At 51.9% G+C, this 26,875-nt stretch overlaps 1 protein-coding gene across 2 annotated transcripts in view; it reads left to right on the plus strand.

Annotated features, from left to right (window-relative positions):
* The window catches only part of TSPAN18 (tetraspanin 18), a 149,465-nt gene that overhangs the window by 97,826 nt on the left and 24,764 nt on the right, over nt 1-26,875 (plus strand). The window contains exons 3-4 of one of the 2 annotated variants that reach the window (XM_087821822.1): nt 1,570-1,701; nt 2,801-2,945. The gene's annotated coding sequence lies outside the window, so the exon portion shown is untranslated. The remainder of the gene's footprint in view (nt 1-1,569; nt 1,702-2,800; nt 2,946-26,875) is intronic. The other variant, XM_087821821.1, reaches the window with a different exon arrangement.

The raw sequence follows: 26,875 nt of genomic DNA on the forward strand, positions 1-26,875 counted from the left end.
AGGGAGGAGGCCCAGAGAGGCTGACACACACGTGTCACCCGGATGGGGCTGGAGCAGGGACCACAGGCAGCTATAGTGAGCCTGTGAGAAAGGCTCAGCTGCACAGCACGCTGCTAAAACAATCTCCCTGGTCACCTCTTTCCTGCAGCCATTTCTTTCTTTCTTTATCATACCCTTTTGGAAAAAGCAGAGAATGCCACCCCTCCTGGGGATTCGTCGCCCCCCCCCCTCCAGTTCTCATGCGCTGGCTGCGCTGGCTGCCGTCTGGTGTGACATTAGCGTTAACCAGCTTGCAGAGCGCTAATGACATTTGCATTTTGCTGGCTGGTGAAGTGTGGGCTGGGGTTTGGGGGTCCCATGGGCAGGAGGGGAGTTTGCAGCCCAGAGGGAGGAGCAGATATGCTGTGTGGGGCCCCACACTGGTCTATGAGAGGCAGAGAAGAGGGGTAAAGGTGGGATTAGAGGGAACAAATACCTGGTGGAATTGAGAGAGTTCTCTCTAAAGATGTGCCAAGGACGGAAAGCAGCTCCCCGTCCAGTGCTCCTCCTCCCCCACAACCACTCATGGTGTTCTCTCCTGTCTCGCCTCCCTAACATTTATTGAGCGCTTTCTATGTGCCAAATGCTCTGCTATGGAAGTCACTTTAGCTCCCTGCAAGTTCTTGACGAGAGATGCCACCATTATCCCTATTTTACAGACCTGGAGCTGACACCTGAGAGGATACCTGAGTTGCCCAGGGCCCCACTTCTGGAAGGAGGTTGCCCCAGCATGTGGCGAGATCCACCTGCCTCCAAAGCCCGTGCTCCTGATCGCTGTGGGCAGTGTCTCTGCACCTTGTCAGGGCCTGAACACAGCCAGGAAACCATTCTCAGCTCTGGCCCTTCCTAGCAAGCACCTGGCAGGCATATATCAGACCCTGGCTGTGTGCCCTTGGCTGCTCCAGGGGCTGCGAGGCTGGCAACTGCAAAGGAGGGAGCGTCCCTGGAGAGAGAACCCAACCATGAACCAGGAGAGACCCTGGGTTTAGGCCTCACTCTGCCCCCAACTTGCTGTGTGACTTTGCACAAGTCACTGCCCCTCTCTGGGTGTCATTCTCCTCATTGGTAAAATGATGCCGTTGGTCTGGCTCAATGGAGCATTCCAGGAGTACATTTGCACATGAGCAAGGATCTTTCCCCCCAATGTATTTGAACTCTCCCAGAGTTTCCACCCACTCACTCAGACATATAAAATTATGTTTTATAGCAAAGCAAACCATGACCATTTACCAAGCATCCCCACTCTGCAAAGTGCACCGTGCTAGACACAGTCAATGTGACGCTTATGTATGTATTTTTTTCAGGCACACACACACAGGCATATGCATATCTTTGCATCTTAGAATTGTCTGGCTTCCCAATCCTGATGCGTAACCCCGGCTCCTGCAGTCTTTGCCTCATCACACTGCCTCCTCCGGGCCCAGAGAGCATTTCAAACAAAAACAAGAGACCTCAGGCAGCGTGAGCAGTAAGATCTCCCCCAACGAGGCAGTCACGACAGTCACGGCCGGCTCTGTTTGTCTCTGACAGGTGGCGTCTCCTGGATAGCACTGAGCTTGCAGTGGCAAGAGCTTCTGACACTGTCGTCAAAGCAACTTGAACCCTTTGAATTTGGCTTCTAGAAACGAGGGCACGGTCCTTTTCCAGACGCCAGCCACTGAGGTAAGGGGGCTCAGGCTTGCTCAGCAAGGGGCATTATGCTGCTTTCTTTCGTTGTTGTTGTTGCTAATAGGAACCATCGGCAGGGCACCCTATGCATTCTTTATCACAGTGCCCCGATTTAGTCCCTTCTCCAGCAGAAGGGTATGGTGGCTGAGGCTCTAAAGTCCAGCAGACCAGGGTTCAAATCCTGGAATCACCAGTTACTAGCTGTGTGGCCTTGAGACCTTTCTGTGTCTCTGCTTCCTCATCAGTCAACCAAGGAAGTAATAGCACCCACCTCCTGGGTTTGTGGCGAAGATGAAATAAGGTAATACATGAAAAATAAACGTTGGCAGTTACTAACAATAAGCCTGCACCCGTGGCAATTCTTAGTTTATTCTCACAGTGATGGAGTGGAGTCCACATTCGACTAGGGTGAGGACTTCGTGAGAGCAGGAGTTTGTCTGTCTCAGCTGAATCCCAGATCCCAGCAGAGGAAACTGGCCATGGTTTGTGGAATGAATGGGTGTGTGAAGATGCTTTCTCTATATTGTGCACAGTCCTCAGAACAATCCTTGGAGGTCCTTGCATGAGTTGGGATATGGATTTGGCTGTGTGACAAAAATTCCAAAACAATGGTTCCTTAAACAAAAGAGAGGTTGCTTTTTTTCTAAGTAACATTCTGAGCTAAGGGGATTCTTCCACACAAAAATATTAGAGGCCAAGTTTCCTTGTGTCCTGTGACTCCACCATCCCTTGTCTACATGATCCACGGTGGCCCACGGCAGTGTCTCCATTCTACTCAGCAAGAGGGGAAATCAGAAAAGGAGAGGGTGCCCTGTCCTTTAAGAGGTGTACGTTTCACTTCCATTCATGTCCCATTGGCCGGAATGTAGATATATAACACACCTGGCCACCAGGGAGCCCCAACTCTGAGGGGCCCCACGGGCCCATGCCTGGTTCCAGGGCACAGGCAAGCAGGCCAGCCTCGTGGCTCCAGCTGACGTCCACCGTGGCAGCTCTGTTATGCATTTAGGGTGCGGTGTATGATTTCATTTGAAAAAAGATTGCTCTGCAGAAAAAAAGATGGAAAACCACAGTGTATGCTTCTGCCTTCCAGGCAACTGTGGCCGAGTGCTTTTTAAGATCTGTGCTTCGCTTGATTTTGGTCAACCACAAACCTCCTGGCCCTTCATCCCGCGTGCTCTCTTTCTCTCTCGCCTGTGGATTCTGCAGCTCTGACTCATCAGGCAGACAACTCAGCGGTCAGCATCACCCTGCCTTATATGGTGTGCTCGGTGCTCCTGGGGCAATGAGTATTCATTCATTTCTTTCTTCAGCCTGTGCCTGATGAGTTGTTATTAGGTGCCAGGCACTGTTTCATTTGCTGGAGATTGAGAGGGAGCAAAGCTGAAAGGTCCCCACCCTCAGGGGTCCCTGCCTTCCCTGGAAGATCTGCTGAGAGCAGGATTCTTCTTCTGCATGTCGTTCCCCCATCCCCTTGTCCAGTGTCTCATTCAATGTTGAACCAGTCGGACTTGGTGGATATTTGTCAGTTACTTTCCACACTATTTTTAAAGTCCTTCACTATGACTGATGCTGCAGAGATGACCACTAGACCACTGTGGTCCCTTCTAGAATGACTTGGTCCTCACTCTTAGGACATCGAGTTTAAAATGCAGCTTGTGATGGGTCCTGGAGAAGGAGGAAAGGCTACAGTTAGAGATCTGGATGCAGACCTGGCCAGGGGATGTGCACAAGTAAGCAAAAAGGATCAGCCGATCTCCACTTCCATTCGGTCAGGAGCACCTCGGAGATCAGTGTTGGGAGGCCCCTCAGAGGGCTCCTGACTTGTTCTAGGGAAGGCAGACAGGAGAGTAAATCTCTGTCACCCAAGGTAGAGAATGAGAGGGTCCGGAGCAGAAACATAAAGGAAGGCTTGGGGATTCTGAGACCAAATCGAGAAGTCATTTCTGGGTGTGATGGTCGTGGGAGGTCAGGGAATGTCGTACACTTGAGCTGGGCTTTGAAACTGTGTGGGAAGCGGGACAGGCAGGGATGCTGGGAAGGGCAATGCAGGAGGAGGAAACTGAAAGCAAAGACCTGGAGCTGGGACCCTGGGCTTGTAAGTCTGTGCCCGGCAGGAAGGGAGATGAACAGTCAGCTTCTTCCCTGCAGGCCTCCAGGCTTGGCCCCACAGGCCTGTGGCCATCTTCAAGTCTGCCTTAAAGCACAGCCTGGGTTTGAAGTTGAGTAACTCTTCTATTTCCCCTTTTTTGCCTTTATTCTGGGAAAGGGAATTTTGCAGGAACCCTTTAGAAGAAATGGTACTGCACAGGGACCAAGAGTAATGAGTCCTCCCATCTCCGAGGTTCTTTACAGAACTTAGAAACCCCATTCACTCACAGCTTCGAAAGCAGCATGCCTCGAGGCTGACCTGGGCTGGAGGTCAGAAGACTTGGGGTCTTGTCCCAGCCCTGCTACTGATGTCCTCAGCGTCCCTGTCCAGCAGTTTGTCATTTGCAAAATAAGGGGTGAGACCCCTTCCAGCTTTAAACTTTTTATTCCAAGTCAGACCTGGGCTCAGATCCCAGTTCCGCTAGTAGTATGACCTTGGCTCTCTGAGCCTCAGTTTTCTCTATAAATTGGGGGTAATAATACTGTATCTCACAGGCCTGATGTGGAAGGGAAGATTAAATGAGATAAAATGAGGATCAGTGCTTAGTGACAGCGCTCATGCTAATGGTGTTACATTGATATTTTCAACTTTACACTCTGTGGGAGGAATCCTCAATAGAGTCTTTGGTGTATAGGTACCTACAGGACAGCCAAAGTCCATGTCCCCGAAATGTGGTGATGGGGCCCGAGAGTCACCCCTCCCATCTCCAAATGGGGGTAGAGCGGCCTTCCTCAAAATTACATTCAATCATTCATTCATTCATTCATTCATTCATCAGACATTTCTTGAGCACTTGCTGTGTGCCTGGGCCACTGAGAGGCATGTGGGATCCTGTTGAAGGGACACCCCGGCTGCCTGCTTTCTGCAGTTCAGGCTGCACTTTGAGGCAGCTCTGCCCTCCAGCTGGTCCCACTGCCACCGCTGGCCATAGCACCTCATGCCCAGCATCAGGGTGCTGGCTCTGCAGGCTGGAGCCCTGGGGAGAAATTCCACCCCTGCCTCCTCCCATGGCTCCTAGAGCTTTGCATAACCCCTCCCTTTCCATCTTGGGGCCAAGGCTCCAGCGAAATGCCAGAGAATCCGCCACAGTGAACTGGTCTGCCTCGAATTGGGCGGAATGAGATGGATTGGATTTCCTGGTTCAGCACTACGCAAACTACGGTATTCTGGAGAAGGGGAGCGGCTCGCCACTGGGCATGGATTATAGGCTATGTTTCATTCTCGCCACCTTTAATGCCTCTGGACCCTGAATTGCAAGGAGTTTTGGATATTTCTGGAAGATGCAAAGCTTGCGAATTGGGAGGTGCTGGGGGGTCCAATCTGCCTTGTGCTCACCTGGTCCTTTGCTGGTGGCTGTGGGCATCTTACCCTCTCTAGTTGCCAGCATCCAGCACAGAGCCCGGCACACAGGGGGCTTCCATCAGTGGTTGGTGAGTGGATGGACAGATGGCCGGATTACAGTGGATTCACTGTAATCCGTGTTTTCCTAGCTTCAGTCCAAGTGTCCAAGGTGGCTGGAGACACCTGGCTCTCAGTTTATTTTCTGGTTGACAGTCTGATTTTTGGCTCCAGTGCAACATTAGTAGTTTTCAAGTGGTATTGGGGCACAAAGCAAATGGCTTTGGAGCTTTTCAGTTTCTCATTTCAGTTGCGGGAGGCAGCATGGCGTGCACCCTGCTCTAAGGAAGAGAGCTTGCTGTCAGCTCCGAGGCTAGGTGGCCTTGGGCATGTTATTTAGTCTCAAATTCTGTTTTCTCATCTAGAAAATGATAGCACTAATAGCAGCCAGCTCATAGGGCTCTGATGAGCATTAGATTAAATAATGAGTGTTAAAACAAGGAGCAGAGCTCTGAGCACGTGGTAAACGCTCAAGAAAGGGTGATGGTGGCGTATTTAATGGCCCCCTTAAGCTATTTGTTGCATAAACTTCTCTCTTCCAGACATTTTTGCACACTGCTTTGCACTTTTAAGACAGAAATTATTTTTTTAAGTTGTCATTACAGAAGTAAAAGATGCTTCTTAAAAATTCAAATGATCCAGAAGAATTTAAATTAAAAAAGCAAATGCAGCACACATCCCTACCCCCTCGCCCCACAGCCAGCTCTCTCATTCCCTTTCCCCAGCAACATCCCCTAGTCTGGAACTTTTCTCCTTTTTTTTTTTCTTCCTAAGGACAGGGGACAAGTACACAGGCAGGACAGTGGCTAGGTGGCTGTTATGTTGAATTGCCATTGAGGCCAAAGGTCCTGAGCCTGGTGCCTCAGTGGTCCCATGGGAACCAGGGACAGCCTGTGTCCTTAGAGCAACCTAGCATCTCTGGCATCTGCTTGCTCCAACCTGGAGGGTCTCCAGTGTTCTGTGTCCTGGAGGCCTGGGGAGTGGTGTGAGGCGTGTCACATTAGGGCCAGGACTGAAGGGACAGGTGCACAGACACTGTCTGGCCACATGCTCGGGCCTCTTCTCTGTCAGAGCCCCAGGGCTCAGTGCAGTCCAAGCTGCCATGTGCCCCTCATCAGGAAGAGGCCAGGGCCTACGTGGCACATGGCCCAGCGCATCCTTGGTGCTCATGGACTTGGCAGATCTGAGTTTTACCAACACTAGGGTGCGAATTGTGCTGTTGCCTTTATTTCTCTAGATCTGACTGGATCTGTTGCTGAGCCCCCTCTGCCCGTTTGAAGGGCATCCTATCCCAGTCACATTGGGGAGGGGGGAGTCTTGCCCCCTAGGATTGTGTAGGAATCTTGGTGGCCTTTATGTGTCCCAGAACACTTGGGGGAGGCTGCTGGACTTCAGTGCACTCAGGACCCCACAGATGGGTTCATTTGCCAAGCCTTGGGGTCCAGCAAGGGCAAGTGGGCAGCAGCCATTTACATACCAACCTGGGCACAGTGTGGCCTTTGGTTGTACCTGCAAGCCAAGAGTTTGGGTGTTGAGACTCCCAGCCTTTCTCAGGCACCTCAGGGTGGCCCCATTGCAGTCCTGTCACCTCTTGGGAGGGCTGTTCCGGGATCAGGGCACCTGAGCCTATAGCTCTTGGATCCCACTAAATCCACTTCTCCTTGCTGACTCCAGAGATGTCCCCCAACCCTTTCCCTGGGCCTCTGCCTCTGCCCCCTACCTCACAGGCCCCCACCCTTCTATTCTACATCCTTGGGCTCCAGCCTGTCTCCCTAGGCCCAGCGATCTTAGTGCCTGGTATTGGAAAACAGCTGTCCCGAAGGCATAAGACCCAATGACTTAGCTACCATCTTGGGAAAAGGGAGAGATAACGCCCACAGCAGAGCCAACGAACCATGAAAGATTGTCTCAGTCAATTCTCCTGCCCCCCACATTGGCTACAACGGATGAAACAGTACCTTTCATTCATTTGTTTATTGAGCACCAACTATAAACCAGATTCTTTCAGAGACTGAAGGTGAAAAATCATATAAGGTGGACCTCAAAGAGCTTAGGGTTTAACTAGCCATTTTCAGATGTGGTCTGCAGACCAGCATTGCCTGGGAACTTGTTGGAAATGCAGATTTTCAGACTCCCTCTCCCCCACACCTAATGAATCAGAGACTGGGGGCTGAGGTCCAGCAATCTGGGCTCTGCCAAGCCCTCCAGGGGCCGTGGATGCAAGCTCAAGTTTGGGATCACTGAGAGCAACAGGCAGGCGGCAGGCAGGAGGTCTAATATGCTATGATGTGGTGGCACCTAGAAGGGATGCTGGGGAAGGGGGAGGTGCTAGGGAAGGTGCTTGGATTGTGAATGACTTAGAGGTGGACAAAGAAATCTGTGTGTGACTTGGGGGAGGGGAGAGGATTCCTAGCTGCGTGATCAGCACATGCAAAGTCCCTGGGGCATGATAGAGCAGAAGCATTCCAGGAGCTATACCGGTGAAGAGGGCAGGGGGAGGGAGGGATGGAAGAGGGCAAGGGCGGGAGGGGATAATCAATAGGCCTTTTGTGCTCTGAGTTGGGTGGCTCCCCAGAAGTGCTGGGGAACCTTGAAAGGGTATATGCAAGGAAGGTAGGAAGAACTGCCCTGGGAAGATGGTGGGAAGATGGAGATTGAAGCCCCTGGATCACACAGGTGGCAGGCTGTCTTCTGGAGGGCAGGGCTGAGCCTGCGGGGGATGGGGAGGAGGCGGCCAGGTGGGGCTGGATACCCTGGGCCCTGGAGGAGCCCTGCTCTGTTGCTAGAACATTCCCTCAGGCGAGCTGAGCCAATTAAGTGCTGGAGCCCAGGAAGCCAAGTCTGCCGTCCTCTCTCAGTACCTCGGGGGCATCTGTAACTGTCCAGTCCTGTAATTAGTGCCTGTGTTCATGCCTTCTCCCCCAAGTCTCTGGGGTGGGGGAGACCTAGATACCATCTGCATGTCTGGGTTCTTGACCTGGGGTTGGAGCACCAAGAAATGCAAGAGCAAATCCGGACCCCTCGGAGCTAGGTGGAAACTGGGAGAGGACCAGGAGGTGAATGTAGTGTGGGTCAGGAGGGCCCCTGGCCTCCCCACCTTAGTGCTGGCTGGGGAAGCCCCTAGCCCAGACCAGTCCCGCCCCCTCCTCCGAGGCCCAGCCTCCTTCAGAGGCCCCAGCCCCCCTCACTGCCTTCCCAGGGCCTGGCAGGCACGGGAAAGACAGCCAGGCCTCTCCCTGGCCCGGGGCTCTTGATTGGGAAGGGGCCTCCTATGAGCTCATCCCGTGATGAGTCCAGGGCTGAGAGGAGGGAACTTGCAAACCGCAACCAGAATCCTAAGTCCTTGGGGAGCCCAGTACTGAGGAGGGGTCGGGTGGGGTGCCCCCTCAGGGCAGAGGGTGGGGCGGGTATGAAACAGGCCCCTGGCTGGAGGGCCAGACTGGGCCCCATCTGACTATCTGGGCAGCTGTTTTGGGTTGGCAGCTCCTGCTTCTTCTGCACCCACTCCTGGGGCTAAGTTTAGGCTACAGTGGAGTTGCTTGGGGCCCTGTGATGCTGGCCTTGGCCTGACCCACGTGTATTAAAGTATCACTTTAGGCCCAAGCAACAATCAGTGCTGATTTGTGGTAAGCGTTCCCAGCAGCTGTGGCTCCAGCTGAGGAGGTGCCAGCTAGGCCCCGCCCTCTAAGTCCCCTCCCTCAGGCCTTTCTTCTTTACTCTGAGTATAGATTTAACTCTCCAGGGAGATAATCAGCTAGGATTTATGACTTCACAGGCTACCAGGACTGGGAGCAGTTTGAAAGTCATCGGTTTTCAGTCCTTGAGAGGTCACCATTGAGCCTCTGCTTACATACCTCTAGTGACATGGAGCTCACTACCAACTAAGAACAATGTTCAGGTTGCTCCAACGTTATTCTCCTGCTTTGCACAGGCCCTGGGTTCAAATCCTATCCCTGCCACCTAATATGTGGCCTCAGGCAAGTGACTTACCTTCCAGAGCTCTGGTTTCCTTTTGTCTAAAGTGGGTTTGATAAATATCCACCTTTCACTTCTGGAGAGGTTTAGACAAGACATCCTTACAACCATGGGCAGTTTGAATCTCTCCCAGTGCATAGATCTGGAGCCCAGACAGGTCCTCTCTGCTGCCCTCCAGGTCCCACGGCCAGTCACATCACCAGGACAAATGTCAGCCCTCCCTGGCACAGAGTAGCTGCTCAGTACTAGATTGGTTTCATTGCCTCACCCCTCAAGCAGAGCCACCAGTGTCTTAGAGACAAGGCCAGGCTAAGTCCATGGCTTTTACCCTCATTCAGACACCTCAAGCCACAGATGCCCTGAGCTGCCACCAGCCCTGGCCTCCAAAGGCTTCTGGGAGACCCAGGTTCCTGCAGGCTTCCTCCCTCATCTATCCCCAGGCTCCTCACCCTTCGGCAGAACCCACCTCCTCACATCACCTGGGCTTTGCCTCAGGTTTGAAAGAGGTTGGCTGGTGGGCCTGTTCCCTTTGCTCGCATCTTACAGGGCTAGAAAGAACAAGAAAGTGCCCGTGTGAAACCCCAGGCAGAGAAGGAGTCGTGGAGACTGGCGGTGGCCTCAGGTCAGCCTGCCACTGCCACCACAGGGTGCAGCCATCACCCTCAACCATGGCCTTGGCCCCTGGGGACTCCTGCTTTGTTGGCGATTGTGCTGTTTTGGGGTGGTGTTTTTAACAGCTTTATGGAGGTAGAATTTACACACCATAAAATTTGCTCGTTTTAAGGATATGATTCAATGATTCATAGTAAATTTATAGTTGTGCAACCATCACTACAATCTAATTTTAGAATATTTTCATCACCCCCAAAAGAAATCTGCTACCCATTGGTCATCAGTTCCTGTTCCCGCCCCCAGCCCCAAGCAACCACCAATCTACTCTCTGTCTCTATAGATTTTGCCTTTTCTGGACATTTCGTATGGATGGATGAGACACCATGTGTGGAGGGGGAGACCGTGTGCACTCAGTGACATGCTCATCTTCCCACAGCCAGCCAAGGCAGGCCATGTGTTCTTTTAGAGTTAGAAAAACTCACAGGGACACAGAGCAATCTTCACTTCAGTGCAAGAAGTAAAGTGCAGGATTGTACCTAGTCCCACCCTAGGACCCGCTGACATCTGCTTTAACACATCTAGGGTCAGGCAGCTCACTGCCCGCAGGACGCTGAAGTAAATTCGAATGTCCTGATCACAGCTGAGTGCCAGGGTTGCTGATGTCGTTTGACCTTTGGTCTCATCCTCTGAGATGGAATCATTTTACAGCTGAGGAAACTGCAGCTCAGAGGGGTTGAGGCACTCACTCTAAGTCGCACAGGTAGGAAGTGGGGGAAGCCAGGATTTTACCCACCCTTTAATATCTGCACCACATTTCCAGTCCTCCCACAGATGGGTGACACTCACCTTCATGTGGGGGTGAACTCTGTCTTCCTGTAACTTTCACCTAGTGTGTCTAGTTTGGTTGACAGGACCCACACAGACATCCATCCTGGACACGAGAGGTGAGAAGGGGAGGGAGTCAAGGAAAACTTCTTGGAGGTGATGTCAGAGCTGGTTCTTGAAAAAGGAACAGGAATTCACAGATAGAGCCAAATGGGGGAGTTTCCAGGGACTCAAACCCTTTTAATATTTCACAGCTGCTTAAGGCTGGAGGGAACTATTAAGAATATCTACTCTTACTGTTAATTCTCCCCTAAACATCATAGTAAGTGGTGGTCCAACAGAAGTGCTTGAATACCTCCAGGGACAGGGAGCTTACCACCTTACCTGGGAACCCATTTCATTGTAGAGCAGCTCAGCTATAGGCTGGGCTGAAGATAGCTTCCCTGTAGCCACAACCAGCTTGTAACTACACAGGATATGGCTGATCCCTCTTCTCACCACCAGCCTTCAGAACATTGAGCACAGCAGACAGGGTCCTGGAAGCAACCTGAAAGTCTTGGCCAAAACATTGAGTTCTTCCATCCATTGTCTTTGGTATAGATCTGGATATGCTGCTCAGGTCTGGCTGCCTGCCTCTGGGAGACTCAGCCCATGTCCTTGGACTTGCAGGCAAGTTCATGTAGTAGTTAAGAGCATGGACTTGAGAACCAATGCCTGGTTCACATCCCAGCTCTGCCACTCACCAGGTGTGACCTTGGGCAAGTCCCATAAACTCACTCTGCCTCACAGTTCATGTCTTAAATGGGATTAACAATAGTACTACACCGTCTTGGCCTGCTTGGGCTGCCCTAACAAAATATCACAGGACAGGGGCTGAAACAACAAGCAGTTATTTTCTGAGAGTTCTGGAATCAAAAAAATCCATGATCAAAGTGCTGGAAAATTTGATTTCTGGTGAGGCCTCTCTTCCTGGCTTGCAGACCACTGCCTTCTCACTGAGTCCTCAAGTGCCTTTTTCTCTGTGCATGGAGAGATCTCTGGTGTCTCTTCCTCTACTTATAGGGACACCAGACCTATCAAATGAGAGCCCTGCCCTTATGACCTCACTTTGCCTTAATTACCTCCCTAAAGGCCCTATATCCAAATGTAGTCACACTGGGGGTCAGGGCTTCAGCATATGACTTTTGGGGACACAATCCAGTCTATAACATGCGCCAAACTTATAGGGTGGCTATGAGACTGAGTGAACGCGTGTAAAGTGTTAAGTGCCACGCCCAGCATGGGGTAAGTGCTGTGTTAGTGTGTATTATTATTGCAGCATTTTGTGTTAAATGTGGGGGGTGGGGGGAGAGCCCCCTTTCCATCCTTGCTGCAAGTCTAGACCCTGTGAATGAAAGTAATGAGCACACACATTAATAGCAGATATTTCCATTCGGCCATGAGAAAGAAGGTAATTCTACCATTTGTGACAACATGGATGGACCTAGAGGGCATTATGCTAAGTGAAATAAGCCAGACACAGAAAGACAGATCCTGTATGATCTCACTTATATGTGGAATCTAGAAGAGGCGAACTCCTGGAAACAGAGAGTAGATTGGTGATGGCCTGGGGTTGGGGTGGGGAAGCGGGGAGATGTTGGTTAAAGGGTACAAACTTCTAGTTATGAGATAAGTTCTGGGGATCTAATAGACAGCATAGTGACTGTAGTTAATAATACAGTATGTTGTACTTGGAGGTTGCTGAGGCAGTAGATAGATGTTCTCGCCACATGCGAAAATTGGTTAAAAATAAATAAATAACAGCAGATATTCATATTGTGCTCACTATATGCCAGGCTCCATATTAAATACTTTACATAACTTACTTAGGCCTCACGCTAGCTTTATGAGAAAGATATTCTTAGTGTCCCTGCTGTGCAGATGAGGAAATTGAGGCACAGAGAGGTGAAGCGCCTTGCTGAAGGTCACACAGCCATCAAGTGCCTGGTAAGTTAATAGCATAGTTATTCATTCTAGTGATATTCATTAAGGGCCATCTGACCATGCTGGGCACCAACCCTCTGACCTCCAGTTCAGTCTCAGGGAGGAGACAGACCCATCGCCAGGCAATGGCAGTCCCTTGTGCTAAATGCTCCAATGGGGCGAACCCAGGGAGCTGTCATGGAGCTCTTGAACCATGTTTCTGTGGCACCTAGCAAGGCCTGGAGAGACAAGGGAGGCCTTCCTAAAGGAAAAAACAGTTAAGCTGAGGTTGGGAAGGTGATGGGAAAATAGCTTGAATGAGGCTGTAGGAGTGAGAGAGTGTATAGCTGGGGTTGTTGGAGGATTCATTAGCTGATACTTTGCACTCTTAAGATTTTCCGCAGGTCTCTGGCAACACAGGGCTTCCCACTGCTTAGAGATCCCGGGGCAGCCTGGCACCCATGGAAGCCTGGGGCTCCCTGTTGGTTTAGGTAATATTTTGGTGGCTCAGAATTTTTTCTGGTACCCAAGGGATCTGTGTGTTCTTGTACACAATGACATCCCAGGGATTCGGACACCCCCAGGAGGACTGCAGCAGCTTCTGAGGGTTCAGGCCTTTTGGGCCCTAGGGATTGTGTGACAATCCCGAGGACTGCGTGGCAGCTCCAGAGTCCCATAGCCCTACTCTTTATGGCTGCGGGAAGGACGTGCAAATTCATGGTAGGTGAACCCCCCAGCTGCAGAAAAGGGAGCCGGGAGAGGACTGTACCCAGAGGTGCATTTACAAGGCTTACGCAGTAGGAAAGTCCAGGGAGATGTGGCTGGAAGCCCCCTCCCTCCAGGGTCTGGGGAGACAAGAAGTCTGGACTCTTTAGGATTTATTTCCTTCTGGAAAGCAGAAAATTAACCACTGCAGGGAGGTCTGCGGGAGCAGTGTCCTGACTTGCAGGCCTGTGACTTGAAGAGGACCGAAGCTGCTCCCGTTGCCTGGATACGAAGCACCAGTTCCCAGAGCCCTCCGAGCAGGTGCATCACACAGGGCTGGGGGCTGCTGTGGTCCACAAGGGGGCTGGTATGCCTCACTCACAGACCTCAGCATCGACCCCTCCAGGGGCTCGGAGGAGCTGAGCCTTCCCTGTGGCATAGCGGGGTCCATGCCAGCCCCACTATCCAGGCCAGCTGGGTGACTTGTCTGGACCTTGGGGTTGCACCTACAGAATGGGGATGGCACCACCGCCTGTTTCACAGGGGGGTTGGGGAGAGCCCTGTATGAAAGCATGAGAATACATTCCCACACTACATGGGAGCTGTTCATTCCTGGGCAAACTCCGTGCCACAGAGCCTCAGTTTCCTCATCTGTAAAAAGGGGATGGGCCTAGCCCAGTAATTTCTCAACAAATGTTAGTTCCAGCCCCAATTCCCACACCCTTAACCAGAGATGGCAGCCTGGTACCTTGGGCATGGGGAAGAGGGTGGTTCTCGAGAGAAGGGTCCCATATAGCCCCATAAACATCAACGATTTCTGTCTTTATCTCTGAGCAAAACCTCCCTTTCTACCCTGGGGAGAACATGATGGCCATCTTGGTCAGGCACTGTGCTAAGAGTTGTACATTTATGATCTCAGTCATCCCTACAACACTATGAGAGAGTACTGTGATGATCCCATTTTACAGATAAGCAAACCAAAGAAGGCAACTAAGTTGTCCTAGGTCACAGGACTAGAACAGAACAAGGACTCTTACCCACGTCTGTCTTGATTACAAAGCCTGGACACTAATCACTCTCTTTACAAGTATCCTTCTAGAAATTTCCAGGGGAGAAAGGAAAACAGTGTGGTGCGAACGAACTGGAGAACTAGTTGGGTGCTTGTCACCTGGGTGAGGGTACATCGGTGGTCCTTCCAATCTATGTCTGGCCTGACTGGCACTTCCCAGTTGGCAGCTGTGTGGAGAGGATATGAGGAGAGGGTAGGCAGGGGCTGCATTTGACCCAGGCTGGCCCCTTGGACCATTTGAGGATCCTCACCCCTCAACAGCATGGAACCCGCTGGTACTGGACCCCTCCCCTCTGGTGGCCCCTTTTTTAGAGAAACTGGGGGGTGGGAGGCGGGGAGTGTTGGGGCCACTGGTCTGAATAAGAACCCTTATGCCCATACTCCCAAGGAAGAGCAGGAGGGAAACAGACCTGGTAACTGGGAAAGGAGGTGTCCAGCAGCCACTGACTCATTTTGCTTTTCCAGCCCAGTGGGGCACAGCATGAAACAGGAGGGCAAGATTTACTTCGCCAGCATCCTGTAGCTAGATTTGCCTGGGGCAGGGATAGCAGGCCCCAGGCAGAACTGGAACCCCTGGAACTAGCCCCTGAGCCCCAGCCTTCCTTCGTCCTCTGGGGCTCCCAGCCCAGAGCCAGCCTCTTTGATGCTACTGCCAAATACCAAACCATTTATCAGGCTTTTCCAGAGAACTCATGTCCCCAAACAGAGCTCCAGGCCTGCAATTAGGAAAAGTAGCAAAGGGCTTAACTTGCTCTGGCTGTGGGCTTTTCGGTGGGAAAGATAATCTTGGTCTGGATTAAGCTGGAGAGTAAAATAATATTTACTCTCAAACAATACTCTCTGGCTAGGAGCAAATCTGGGCCTTAGGGCTTCAGGGTGGGAGCTGCCAGGGGGTCTGCCAACTCCTGCCTGGTACCCAGGAAGTATTGCTTCCCACTGACCCTCATTCGGGCTGGTTCCACAGCTTGATTCGCCGCAGCGCTTATTCTCATTATGAAATGAAAATGAGAGGCTGTAAGTTCAGTGTGTTATTGTCTGTGGAGCACTTGGCCTGGGCAATGAGCTCATCCAATCTGCATCACTATCTTGGGAGTCAGGCTTATGGCCCCAAATAGATCCAGACTCAAGTTCCAGCTCAGCCACTTCTAATCTTGACATTGGGGAAGTGATTTCATTACCTGTGAGCCTCGATTTTTCACCTGTGAAATGGGACTGAGGATCGCTGCCTCACGTGTGTCATGAAGGCGAGCCATGGTGCTCATAAAACACCCAGCCAGTGCCTTGGCTGCTAGCAGTGCCTAATAAGTGGTAGGTTGTTTTACGAAAGATGAAGCTCAGATATGTGAAACAACAGCTATTCAGTGGAAAAGCTGAGATGCAGACCCAGGGTCACGTGGCCCTGTGTGAACCAGGCCTCCCACTGACCAGCCAGGGAGGGGCCCAGTGCATGAGCTGGGTGGGCAGGGAGGCCCTGCTGGCCTTCATAGGGATGGCCATTCAGACCCAGCCTTGAGTTCCAGAGAGGGAGGAAAGGCCCCTGTGCCTCTGTCCCCACTCCCCTTTGTGGAAAAACAACCAGGCCATTCTTTGCTCCTTATGCCAGGCCACAGGGACTTGTGCCCCTGGAGGCTGGGAGAAGAGTACCCTGGCTCATTCCCAGGGAAAACAAAGACGGAGGTCAAAGCTGTCCCCAAGAGGGCAGGCTCTGGCTATAGGGAAGGAAGGGGGAGTTGAGAGTCAAGTAGGATATGTTCCAAATCCCCACCCTCCCACCCCCCTTCTAGGTTGTAGTGCAGACTTCATCACTGGTGACCTTGCTGTGAGGCCTGGGGAGATCCTGCCCCTCTCTGGGCCTTATCTTCTCATCTACAAAATGGGGGCATTGGAACTAAAGAGAAGGGACCACTGCCTCTGCTGGAGAAATCAGGGAAGGCTTCATGGCTGAGGAGGTGTCAACCTAGGCTGTAGAGGGTGAAAAGTTGTCCAAGCAGACAAAGGGAGGAAAGGTGTTGCAGGCCCAGGTTGTAGCACCTGAGAAGACCTGGCAGCTTCAGAGTGTGGGGTTTAAATGGTCCTTTCACAATGATTAGTTTCAGTTACATCAATACTATATGTTCTTCGGAAGAAAAAAATTAGAAATCACCTGAGTATAAAGAATAAAAGAAAATCACCCATAGCCAGTCAGTTAGTACCATATCAGCTTTTTAAAATCTGATTGAGAAAGTGGCCTTTAAGCTCCCTAATATACGGAGAACCTCAGCCTCTGGGCAGACAGCGAAGGACAAAGAACTGTCTTCTGGAAGCCGAGCCAGGCCCCACGCCCTAGGCAGGCAGACGGACAGCAATTCCTGGGGGTGGGGGCACATGCACAGTAGGCACTGGGCAAGGGGACACGTGGGGCTGCAGGGCTGAGGAAGGGAGGCCGAGGGGAGGATCTGTGTGCGTGAATGAGGCTTTGGGAGGCCCCTGCTCCTGTCATCTGGCAGAAGTGGCTGTCCTGCTGCCACACAGGAGAGGGGTCCTTGTAATGGCTCAGCTGTGGTTTCCTAAGACGTCTGCCTGCAGGGTATGGCAGGCTGGGGAAGGGGCCTAATGACACTGTGAAGTCACCGCTGTGATCTTGGCAGCTCTTTGGCGCCGCCTTTTCAAATACGGTTCATCTTAATGGACAGGGCCTAAGAGGGAAGGTGGGCAGGGGCAGGGTGGGCGGCCCAGGTCACGTGGCCTGAGCTGTCAGCAGCGGGTCAACATCAGCGCAGAGGGGACTGTCCACTCCCCAACCTCCAGACCCAAGGCCCAGTGGGGTCTCTCTCCGAGGCAGGCCCACATCCACCTCAGGCTCCTGCCTTACTTCTCCCAGCCCCTAACAGCAGCAGGTTTTCCCCAGAGGCCTCCCCACACCTCTTCACCTTGATGAGGGAGCCCCAGTTCTCCCCTCTGCCTTCCTCCATTAGATTGTCATCCTGGGCATCTGGGGTCCCTGGGGGAACGCTGGTGCCTCGGAGGGTTGGAGGAGTGCGAAGGTCATAGTGACCACCTGAACCACCATCACCTTGGCCATGAAAACAGGATGGGGGTGTTCCATTTCCTTCACGGCCCCTGTGAAGTCTGTTAGCAGTAATTATGAAGTTATGGGGAATTCCCAGTCTTCCTAATTAGTGTTAATAGGGACTGGCTGAGTTAGTCATGGGAAAATAGATGCCTTTGTTTGCTTTCTCCAAATTAGACCACTGTGTTCTGCCTTCAGATGTGATAGAGCAGTGTTCTCGTCTCAGCCCCCCTCCCCACGGGCCTGTGCCCTGCACCGTGCACATGCCCACTGACCGTGCTAGTCCCTGTGTGCACACGCAACCGCACACACAGGCACACACACAGCCAGCAGCACATTTCAAGTCTTTGCAAAGCAAGCACAAAACCAAACGGCATTTCAGCCACACTCCCAGTTCCCTTTGGCAATATTATTAGCAGCCTCCTCCCCATGCTGCACCCAACCCCAGAGACCCCATGCACCCGCCTCCCCGAATTAGATTGTATTAACAAACCATTACGTGTTCCAATTAGCGTGGTGAATGAACCTGGCTGGGTGAGCAGGGTAATAACGCCCTGCTCTTCCCGCTGACAGGCTGGGGCACATTCCCCCTGGAGGGAATGAGCCAAGCCCGCTCCCCTCTCTCTCTCTGGTGGAATAATAAGATCGGGCATCTCCACCAAGCCTGTGGAAGGCCCCCCACCACCTGGGTCTATGGCCATCCTGGAGGAGGTTTCCTTCGGAGCAAGCAGGAGAGAGGGAGTAAAACTCATATTTATTGTGCAGTATTGGCCATTGGGCCTGTGATAGATCATTTGCCTAGGATGGTTCTTTTTCATCTGAATTGTGGGTACCCACAGGGCCTGGGGGCTCCTCCCTGAACCAGGGGGTACACAAAGTCTCAGGATGTGTCCTAATGGATCATCAGTTCTTAAAGATTTGGAAGACAGTACCTTATTTTTATATTAAAACAACTGTAGGCATATATACAGACATACAAGAGATTCACAGGCAAGTTTGCTCCCCCACCCTCTTCTCTGGGCTGGGTCCCCCGATGTCCAAGGGGGTAATAGGATTCCTTCTGTAGCCACTGCAGGGACTGAGAAGGGAGGGTTTGTGAGATTCTAAGTCATAGCATAATGCTGTGTGATATTGGACAAGCCACTCCACCTCTCTGATCCTCTTATCCCTGCACGGCATGATGGTAATGGTGACAATACCTCCCCAGCGCCAGCTTCACAGGTGTGCAACTGGGCTGCCACACAGGGCCCTGTGCTTAGAAGGGCCCCACACTTGGGTTAATTCTCTGCTGTTGCCGGTTTGAAATTCCTAATAACTTTTGAGTAAGAGATTCTCTCATTTTTACTGAGCCCTACAAATTAAGTAGATGGTCCTGAATCTTCCAAATGAAGCTTTAGCAAGTTTTAAATCAGAAATGTGTGAAAGAGGCCCACACGGATGCTCATTCCTCCCTCCCTTCCTTCTTTCCTTCCTCACCCTAATACCTATTGAGCACTCATCCTGTGGCAGACACTGCACTAGATGCTGGGATTCACCAATGAACCAGGCAAAGTTGCTGCTCCCCTGCATTCAGGGAAGGGGAGAGAAGATAAATAACAGGAAGAAACATTGTTGGAGTTGGGTCAACAACAAGGGGATAGACAGTAACTGGGGAAAGGCTGGCGGGAGGTGGAGGTGGGATGGTTGGAGGTCTCCCTGAGAAATTTGATCGGAGACCTGACTGAAATGATAGAATACGCCATGTGGAATCTCTGAAGGAAAGAGAGTCCCAGGCATAGGGACCAGCAGGTGCAAAGGGCCTGAGGTGGGAATGTGCTTACCTTGTGGAAGACACTAGGGTGGCTTGAGCTGGCTAGAGTCGGGTGAGAAAAGAGGAGGGTGGTCAGAGATGAGCTCAGTGGGGTGGGTGAGGGGCCTTGTAAGCTGTTGTGAGGGTGTGGCGGGAGTAAGTGACAAGGGGGTAGAGGACATCTTCAACCAGAGATGGATGTTTGTGGTCCCCCATGGATAGTTGCCTGGAGGCCAAAATGGCAGGGGGAAAGGACAGGGGTGTCCCATTGTCCTCTGCAAACTCAGGGGCAGGTGGCAGCTTCAGGCTTGGGTCCTCTGCCTACCTTCCTGGGGCCTCCATATCACTGGCCCACCATCCAATCCTGGGCCTCTGAGGCTCCATCTCAGACAAGCTGTGCAATCAAAGGCTGACCCAAAGGCACCCCTGATAGTGCCTGCACCAGAAGAGCCCAGGGCCGCCACTGCAGTGCAGCTTCCTTTGCAGGCCTTGTCGCCTTCCTCCCCATAAATTCCAAGATGTAGGGCATGAATGGCCAGGAGCTCAGATTGCCAGGTCAGCAGGGCTGGAGCTGTCCTGTGCTTGTCAACAAACAGAGACCCTCGCTCCCTATTGGCAGCCCAAGTGCTGAGAACCACAGCTTCTCATCTTCTAAGCCATGTAACCCTGGGGAAGGGGTGTCGCCACCCTGAGACCCCATCCCCTCATCTGTAAATGGGGGTATTATTAGTGGTGTTGTGAGGATTAAATGAGAGCCCAGGTGAAGCACCTAGAACGACTCCTGAACATGGGAAATATTCACTTCTTGATACCTCTTGGGTCCAGGGGACAAGCCTAAATGTCACCTCTGAGCCACAGGACCTGGCCACACAGCACCTAAGAAGTGAGCAGCAGAGAAAGTGAGACAGAATCTTAGGACCAAGCCAGCCCATGATGCTGACGATCTCAGAACATGTGGGGTGACTAAGGACAGGTCCTGGGAGCTGTCATTTATATAATGAAGGGGACAGACTCAAGGACCTCGGGGCCCCTCAAGCCTTGACATTCTCTAAGATGGAAAAGTGATGGACCCCTCCCATGAGGGCCTACCCACCAAGACAGCACCACCCCACTCGGGTTGGGGGCAGCAGACTGCAGGCCCTGCGTTCATCTTGTGGCCCTAGAGGGCTGCCCAAAAAAGGAACTAGCCTGCAGGCCTGGGGCCCCTGCTGTCTCAGATGGGAGAGGGACAGTGTTGGGCAATTGCGAGAAGCCCAGGCTGCTTGGGTTCAAATCCCAACCCTGTCATTCTCTAGCTGAGTGACCTTGGGTAAGTGACTTATTCTGAGCCTCAGTTTTCACAATTAAAAAACAAGGAAACAACAGCATCTGACAGCAGAGGTGTGGGAGTCAGTGGGAGCCGAGCCTGGCACGTGCGGCTCTGTAGAAGCGCACGGTGCTCTTGTTGATTCTTCCCTGGTGAGCTGCTTCCACAGCTCCTCCCGGGCCCCGGCTTCCCACCCAGCCACCCTCTGAGCCTCTGCCGCTGCCCCGAAGGCCAGCCTGCCCGGTGCCCTCCGGGAGCAGCTGGGCAGCTGTAACCTGGTGATAAGAACAAGGCATTCTGGGAAGAAAGGACTTCTTTTAGCATCGCTGATGAAGCTGAGCAAAGGATCCTTAAATCCATATTTCAGAGGGAAATATGACCTTAAACTGGCGTGAGGTAACTGAAGGTGGCAGAGAGCCAGGCGAAAGCCCCGAGCTTTAGAATTCCCCCAGGTCGGCGCTAGCCCTGGCTCCACTGCTCCCACGTCCTCAGGGTCCTTCCTAGTCTCCTGTCTAGGAGCCCACCACCCGGAGCCCAGGAAGGCAAGCAGACGATCACCGAGCCGGACTGACCAGGGAGCATCGCCTGCACCAGGGCTCACAGCCAGCAGGGGGATGTCCCTGCCCCTGACCTCCCCAGTCACTTAGGTAGTGGGATCCAGGTCCTCTTTCAGGTTTATGTCTTACTGGAACACTTAACCTCGGAAAGTCCGATTTGATGCCACTATAGATGACTGGTTTCCCATAGAATCTCTTGTCCAACAATACTTGCTATTCAGAATCACACCCTAGGAGAGGCAGTCCCTGGAATAACGGCCTCAGACAATTCAGAATCGGCTCAACATTCACACTAGCCTGCTGCTTAGGTCTGTCTGGATGGAACCCAGATCTGCACAGGGGATCAGGGCCCCCGTGGCTCTGAAGTCACCTTGCAGGGGCTCAGAGGTGCTTGCTCAAGGTCACCCAGCACCTAGGGATGGGGTCTGACTGCAGCCCAGGACAGCCATGTTCGAAAGCCTGCTCCATCCACGTGCCCCTCCCCCACCCCATGTTCCTGGAAACCCCGACCTTGCCCCATGAACTTGCTGAGTCTCCTGCTTAATTAATTACGGGGCAGCCAGGGGGAAATGAAACACCTGCTAGTCTCTTCCTTTTCCCAGCAAGGAGGCTCCCCAGAACCCCTGCTCTCAGCAGGGCCCCGACAGTCCTGAGGTTGCTTTGGGCAAGCCAGCTTTGTACACTGGCTTACACATGCAGAGCGTCTAAATTAAATGTGGCCACTGCCTGCTGGGGGTCAGAGTCCCAGGGCAGGGATTTATGTCCAGGCCTCTGAATGAGGTGCACTTTAAGAGAAGTGTTCCAGCTGACGTAAGCAGGTAACTTTCCACCTCTCCAGAAAATGGAGAGAGAGAGTGTACATGCACATGTGGGCATTCAGAAAGGGGAGAGAGAGCAGACTGTGGCAGAGGGACAGCCTGGCACACAGGATCCAAGGCAGAGAGAGGGGCACTTGGCCCAACCCCAGACCTAGCTGGCTGACCATGTATTCTAAACTTGAACCCAGATCCCCAGACCCAAGGGCAGTACCTTTTATCTTTACAACCTCAGGAAACGAGGAAAGGTACCAGTTTGCCTGATTTGAGCATGGCCTGAAGCCCCGTTCTATAGCCCTCTTAGCACCCCAACCTGGCCACACAGGAGACACACATGGCACCATTGCCGTCTATGCTCTGCAGGGCAGCGTGAGTGTGCAGGAGTGGGTGCGTGGCCTTCACTGCTGAGCGCAGACAGTCTGAGGTCCGGGGTTAATGAGGGCCACCTTCCCTCTGCTCCCAGAGTTTCAGCAGGGCCTTCCTTCTTAAACCCCGACTCCTTGATTTCACTGACATTTCTTAGCTCTGGATGCTACAGATTGGGCTGAATTTACATTTTTAAGTGATGACATCTGCTCATCAAATAGTCAGACAACCATGTCCATTTCTAAAAGGGCAATACCTGAATTCTTTCCACCCATGATGGAGTCAATGACACCCAGGTGTTTGCTCAGCATTGGCATTGGGAGCCATGGATCTGTGGCTCAGGGCCCAGGGTGCATGAGCAGAAGATGTTGCCTCCAAATGAACGAGAACAGCTCCGACTTCTAGAGAGTTTTTCCTTGTCTCAGGCGCTGTAGTGTCATTGGGCACTCACACGACCTGAGATCACAGGGTACACTGAGACTCAGGGGCCAAGGCCACACAGGTATCGAGTGGGGAGGTCGATTCCACCTGGTTACTCACACCTGTAGTCACTCTGCTTGCTGCCTCCCAGAGAAGCCCAGGGAGGGTGAGGAACTTGCTCGACATCACATGACTGGTTAGTGGCAGAGCAAGGACTAGACCCTGAGCCCCTGATTCCCACTGTGACACTCTTTTCTAGAGGTTTTCCTAATTCTGGAGAGACCAGTGGTTTTACCTACCAGCTCTGGGGCATCTTTGACACCCTCTGAGCCCAGATGCTGGAACTAACCTATTAGGTTGAAATCCCAGCCTAATAGCTGTGTGACCCTGGGCAAGTTACTTCATTTCTCTGTGCCTGGTTTTCCTTGTCTGTAAACTGGCATAATAATTGTACCCACTTCATAGATTGTTGTGAAAATTGAGTTAATAGACGAAAAGTGTTTAGAAGTGTGCCTGGCACATAGTAAGCACTCTAAATGTTAATTCTTACCATTGCCATCATCACCACTCTCCTCCCCTCCCAGATCATGCCTCATGGTCCACCAGCCTCCCTGTCTCTTGTAATTGCTCTTAGATCTCAGCAGAACAGTGAGAGACCTTCCCAGGCATGACTGACTAATCAAAGGGCACATCCTTGGCTTATAAAGTCCTCCACATCAGTCATCAGTCATCAGTCACCTGTGAGAGCCTCAGAGAAGGGAACAAGGCCTGCAGCAGGGGGGCCAAAGAGGGCTGCCTAGGCATGTTGCCATGTGCCAGACACTGCAGCGGCCAAAGCCAAAGGGTCAGCCGTCTCTGGTCCTCCAGCAGCCCTTGTGCAGCAGAGCCCTACTCCCAAGAGTTCTTTGGCAAAGGATGCCATCCAGGAGGGCTCTTCCCTGGGTTCTGACAGGGCAGGGGGATCAGGCCTGGCCCCAGAGGGTGACACACTCAAGCTCCTCTGGTTCATTCAGTCCCTTCTGCTGGACAATGCCTGTGCGGTTCAGATCTGTGCACGTCCCACTTGGAGCTCTTAGCCAGACCTCACCCAGCTCTCCCCTTTCACCCAGTATTTTCTGATTGCCAAGGGCTCTGCCCATCTTCCATGAGGGCCTCCTTTGAGCCTCATGATATCCCTGTTTGTCTTTATCTCGGTGTTCCCAGTGAAGCTGGGGAGGCTCAGAGAGGTGCTGGAACTTGGCAGAAGCTACACAACCTGAATACAGGGCTGGAACCCAGCTGTCCGCACAACTAGTGAAACACATTCACTTCTAATCCTCTACTTTAGCCCAAGGTGAGTCCCTAAATATTCCCTAGGGTCAGGGAACTGCGAACTACCATCTGTGGGTCAAATCCTGATTTTTTTTGTAAATAAAGTTGCATTGGCCCGCAGCCCTGTCCATTCATTTACGTGCAGTCGGCTGCTTTCTCGAACAAAGCAGAGTTGAGTCATTGTGACAGAAATAATATAGCTATAAAGCCTAAAATATTGACTGTCTAGCCCTTTATGGACAAAGAAAGTTCCCAACCCTGCTGTGGATGAGTGCTTGGCACATCCTCTCATGTCCCCTTCAAGTTCATGTCCCTCCCCTGGCTTCTCCCCTCCTGCCCACCACCAGCCCAGTGGAAGAGCAAGGGGGGGGTGGGGGTGGATTTCTGTCCCATTCCACAGGTGGAGAAACCAAGACCTAGAGAAGTTTCATTTCTTCGTATTATTTTGTCAAAAGGTCTTGAGCTCAGTAAGACCAATACTTGCCCATCCCTGAGGCCCCTGGGGATGGCCAGCATCCTTCCCGGCTAGAATAATGCCAGTTGGTGGGATTGGTGAGCGGGCTTCTGTGGAGGGATGGAGCAGCTCCTTGTTCCCCTTTGTCTGAGACCAAGCCCAGCATTTTCCCTGCCCCCAGCCCTGAGCTGCATCTTTCTTTAGGGCTCCCAGGAGCAGCTGGGATGATGTTTTATGGGAAGGGAAGGAAAGGAAACAGAGCTCTCTGACTCCTGCCTGTCCATCTCCTCAAGCCCCTGCCCCAGTTTTTCCCTTCAGTTCATTTTCTCCCCGGCTTTTCTCAAGCCACGCGGAGCGCCCCGTCACGGTCTCTTTGTTTTAGGTTGTTTTCTCTCTATAACTTGAGCTTTAAATACCTGTAGTCATTTCTCCCTAATTCGGACCAGGTGACTAGAATCAATTGCCGTTGCCCTGGGAAGACCCGGTGTCTCCAATATTTATTGCTAAGCAAATGTAGCTGTGGACATGAGGCTGAGGGGTAGAGGGGCACTTGATTTCTGCCCCAGTGACAGTTCCTGGGCCCTGGGAATTTCAGGGAGAAGCCTTACCAGCCTGCCCTCCATGCAGGAACATACTGTCTCTGGTGGGGAGGCTTCGGGGTAGCCTGGGATCACCCAGCTCTGAGAGGCCACCCCTCCATGCTGCACACAAGCATTACTCAGGCAGGAGAGAAGTGAGCCAGGACCAGTAAAGTCCCCTCGCTAAACAGACAGGCTGAGATCCAAAGAAGTTCATTGCAGAGAGGAGCAGACAAAGTGAAACTGACAAGACATTGACAGTGACCTGGTGTCACTGAAGGAGCTGTGAAATCCGCAGCAAAAGAGAGGCAGAACAGCGGGGTCGAAGCCTACCTCAAACAGTAGCTGTGTCATCTCAGGCAAGCTCCTTAACTTCTCTAGGCCTCACTCCCCATAAATATAATCATCTCTGCCCTGCTGGCCTCTCTGGGTGGTTGTGAGGATCAAGCAAGAGCATAAAAATAGAATGGCTTTGGGAGCTGTAAAGCAGAGTATTGATGGAAAGAATTGTGTTGAGTAATGTAAAGCAGGAGGGAATTTGGTTAGATGCCAGAAGGAACTTCCCTACTTAAGAAGGAGACATCATGAAGTTGTACCTATGCGTGTGGCTGTATCTGTCTGTCTGTGTGTATATATCCATATATGTCTGTGTATATATCTGTCCATTGTCTATATGCATGTATCTATTTATCTGTCTGTCTGCCGGTCTGTCTGTATTGCTTTCCATGTGGGTTTGTATGTGTTTTGTGGGTAGAACAAGTCACTGAAGCCGACGTTGAGTTGACTCATCTCTATTGCTAAGTGTTGGGAGAATTTCCTCTAGCTGTCTTATCCAACTTGGGAGGACATGGACAAAGCACCAGGGTAAAAAAGGATTTTAAATTTGATTGATTGATTAATTGATTTGGTATTGTTGTTAGCACCTTTCTAAATCTGGCTAAGAAGAGCTAGATGAAAAGCCCCAGCTCCAGAGTGGACTGCTGAGGCCTGAATCCCAGCGCCCCTGCTTACCTGTGATCTTGGTGTGTTGCTTCCCCTCTCAGAGCCTCAGTTTCTACATCTGTAACATGGGGTTAACAGAGCCTACATTGTGAGGGTTCAGTGGATTAGCCCCCAGCACAGTTTCTGGCCTGGAGAAAGGAATTCACACATGCTAGCCATGACTGTTATTAGCTGCAAGCAGTGTTTCTGGCTCTGATCCCTGACAGATGGAGCAGAATGAGCACTGACTTTGGAGCCACAACACTTTGGGTCCAGGTTTACCAGTCAATGGCTGTGTGGCCTTGGGCAAGTCACTTCATGTCTCTGATCCCAGTTTTCTCTGATGTAAATTGGAAATAATAATAGGCCTGCCTCATAGGATTATAATGAGGTTCCAAGGAAATAATATAAGAACTGCACAGAGTAGGCACTTAAGAAAAGTAAGTTTTCTTTGTCTACCTGCAAAAGAGAAATTCCCCTGGGACCACACCTCCCATTCCCTCCAACAGTGGAATTCTGTACCTTACCCACTACCTGGGTTCCAGTCAAGATATGATTTACCCTGTGTGACCTGACCTGACAGGGGAAGTACAACAACAGAAGCCAGGACCCCTGGGCACCCTTCTCTGCATGGTGGAGGTGTGGGGAGGGGGCTGCTCTGGTCCCCTCACCCTGGCTCAGACCTGTGCCCTTTCCCACCTAGTTCCCAGGCCCCCTTAATACCCGTGAAGCCATTAAATATTTAAATCCAGGCTGTGTAGCAGCCAGGTTGTCTCAGCAACAGCCCCGCATATTTTGGGATGGATTACCAAGTTTTTCTAAGGGTCTCTTGCAGCTCCAGGCC

Source organism: Miniopterus natalensis, chromosome 11 (assembly GCF_054644295.1).
Source record: "Miniopterus natalensis isolate mMinNat1 chromosome 11, mMinNat1.hap1, whole genome shotgun sequence".
Taxonomy (NCBI): Eukaryota; Metazoa; Chordata; class Mammalia; order Chiroptera; family Miniopteridae; genus Miniopterus; species Miniopterus natalensis.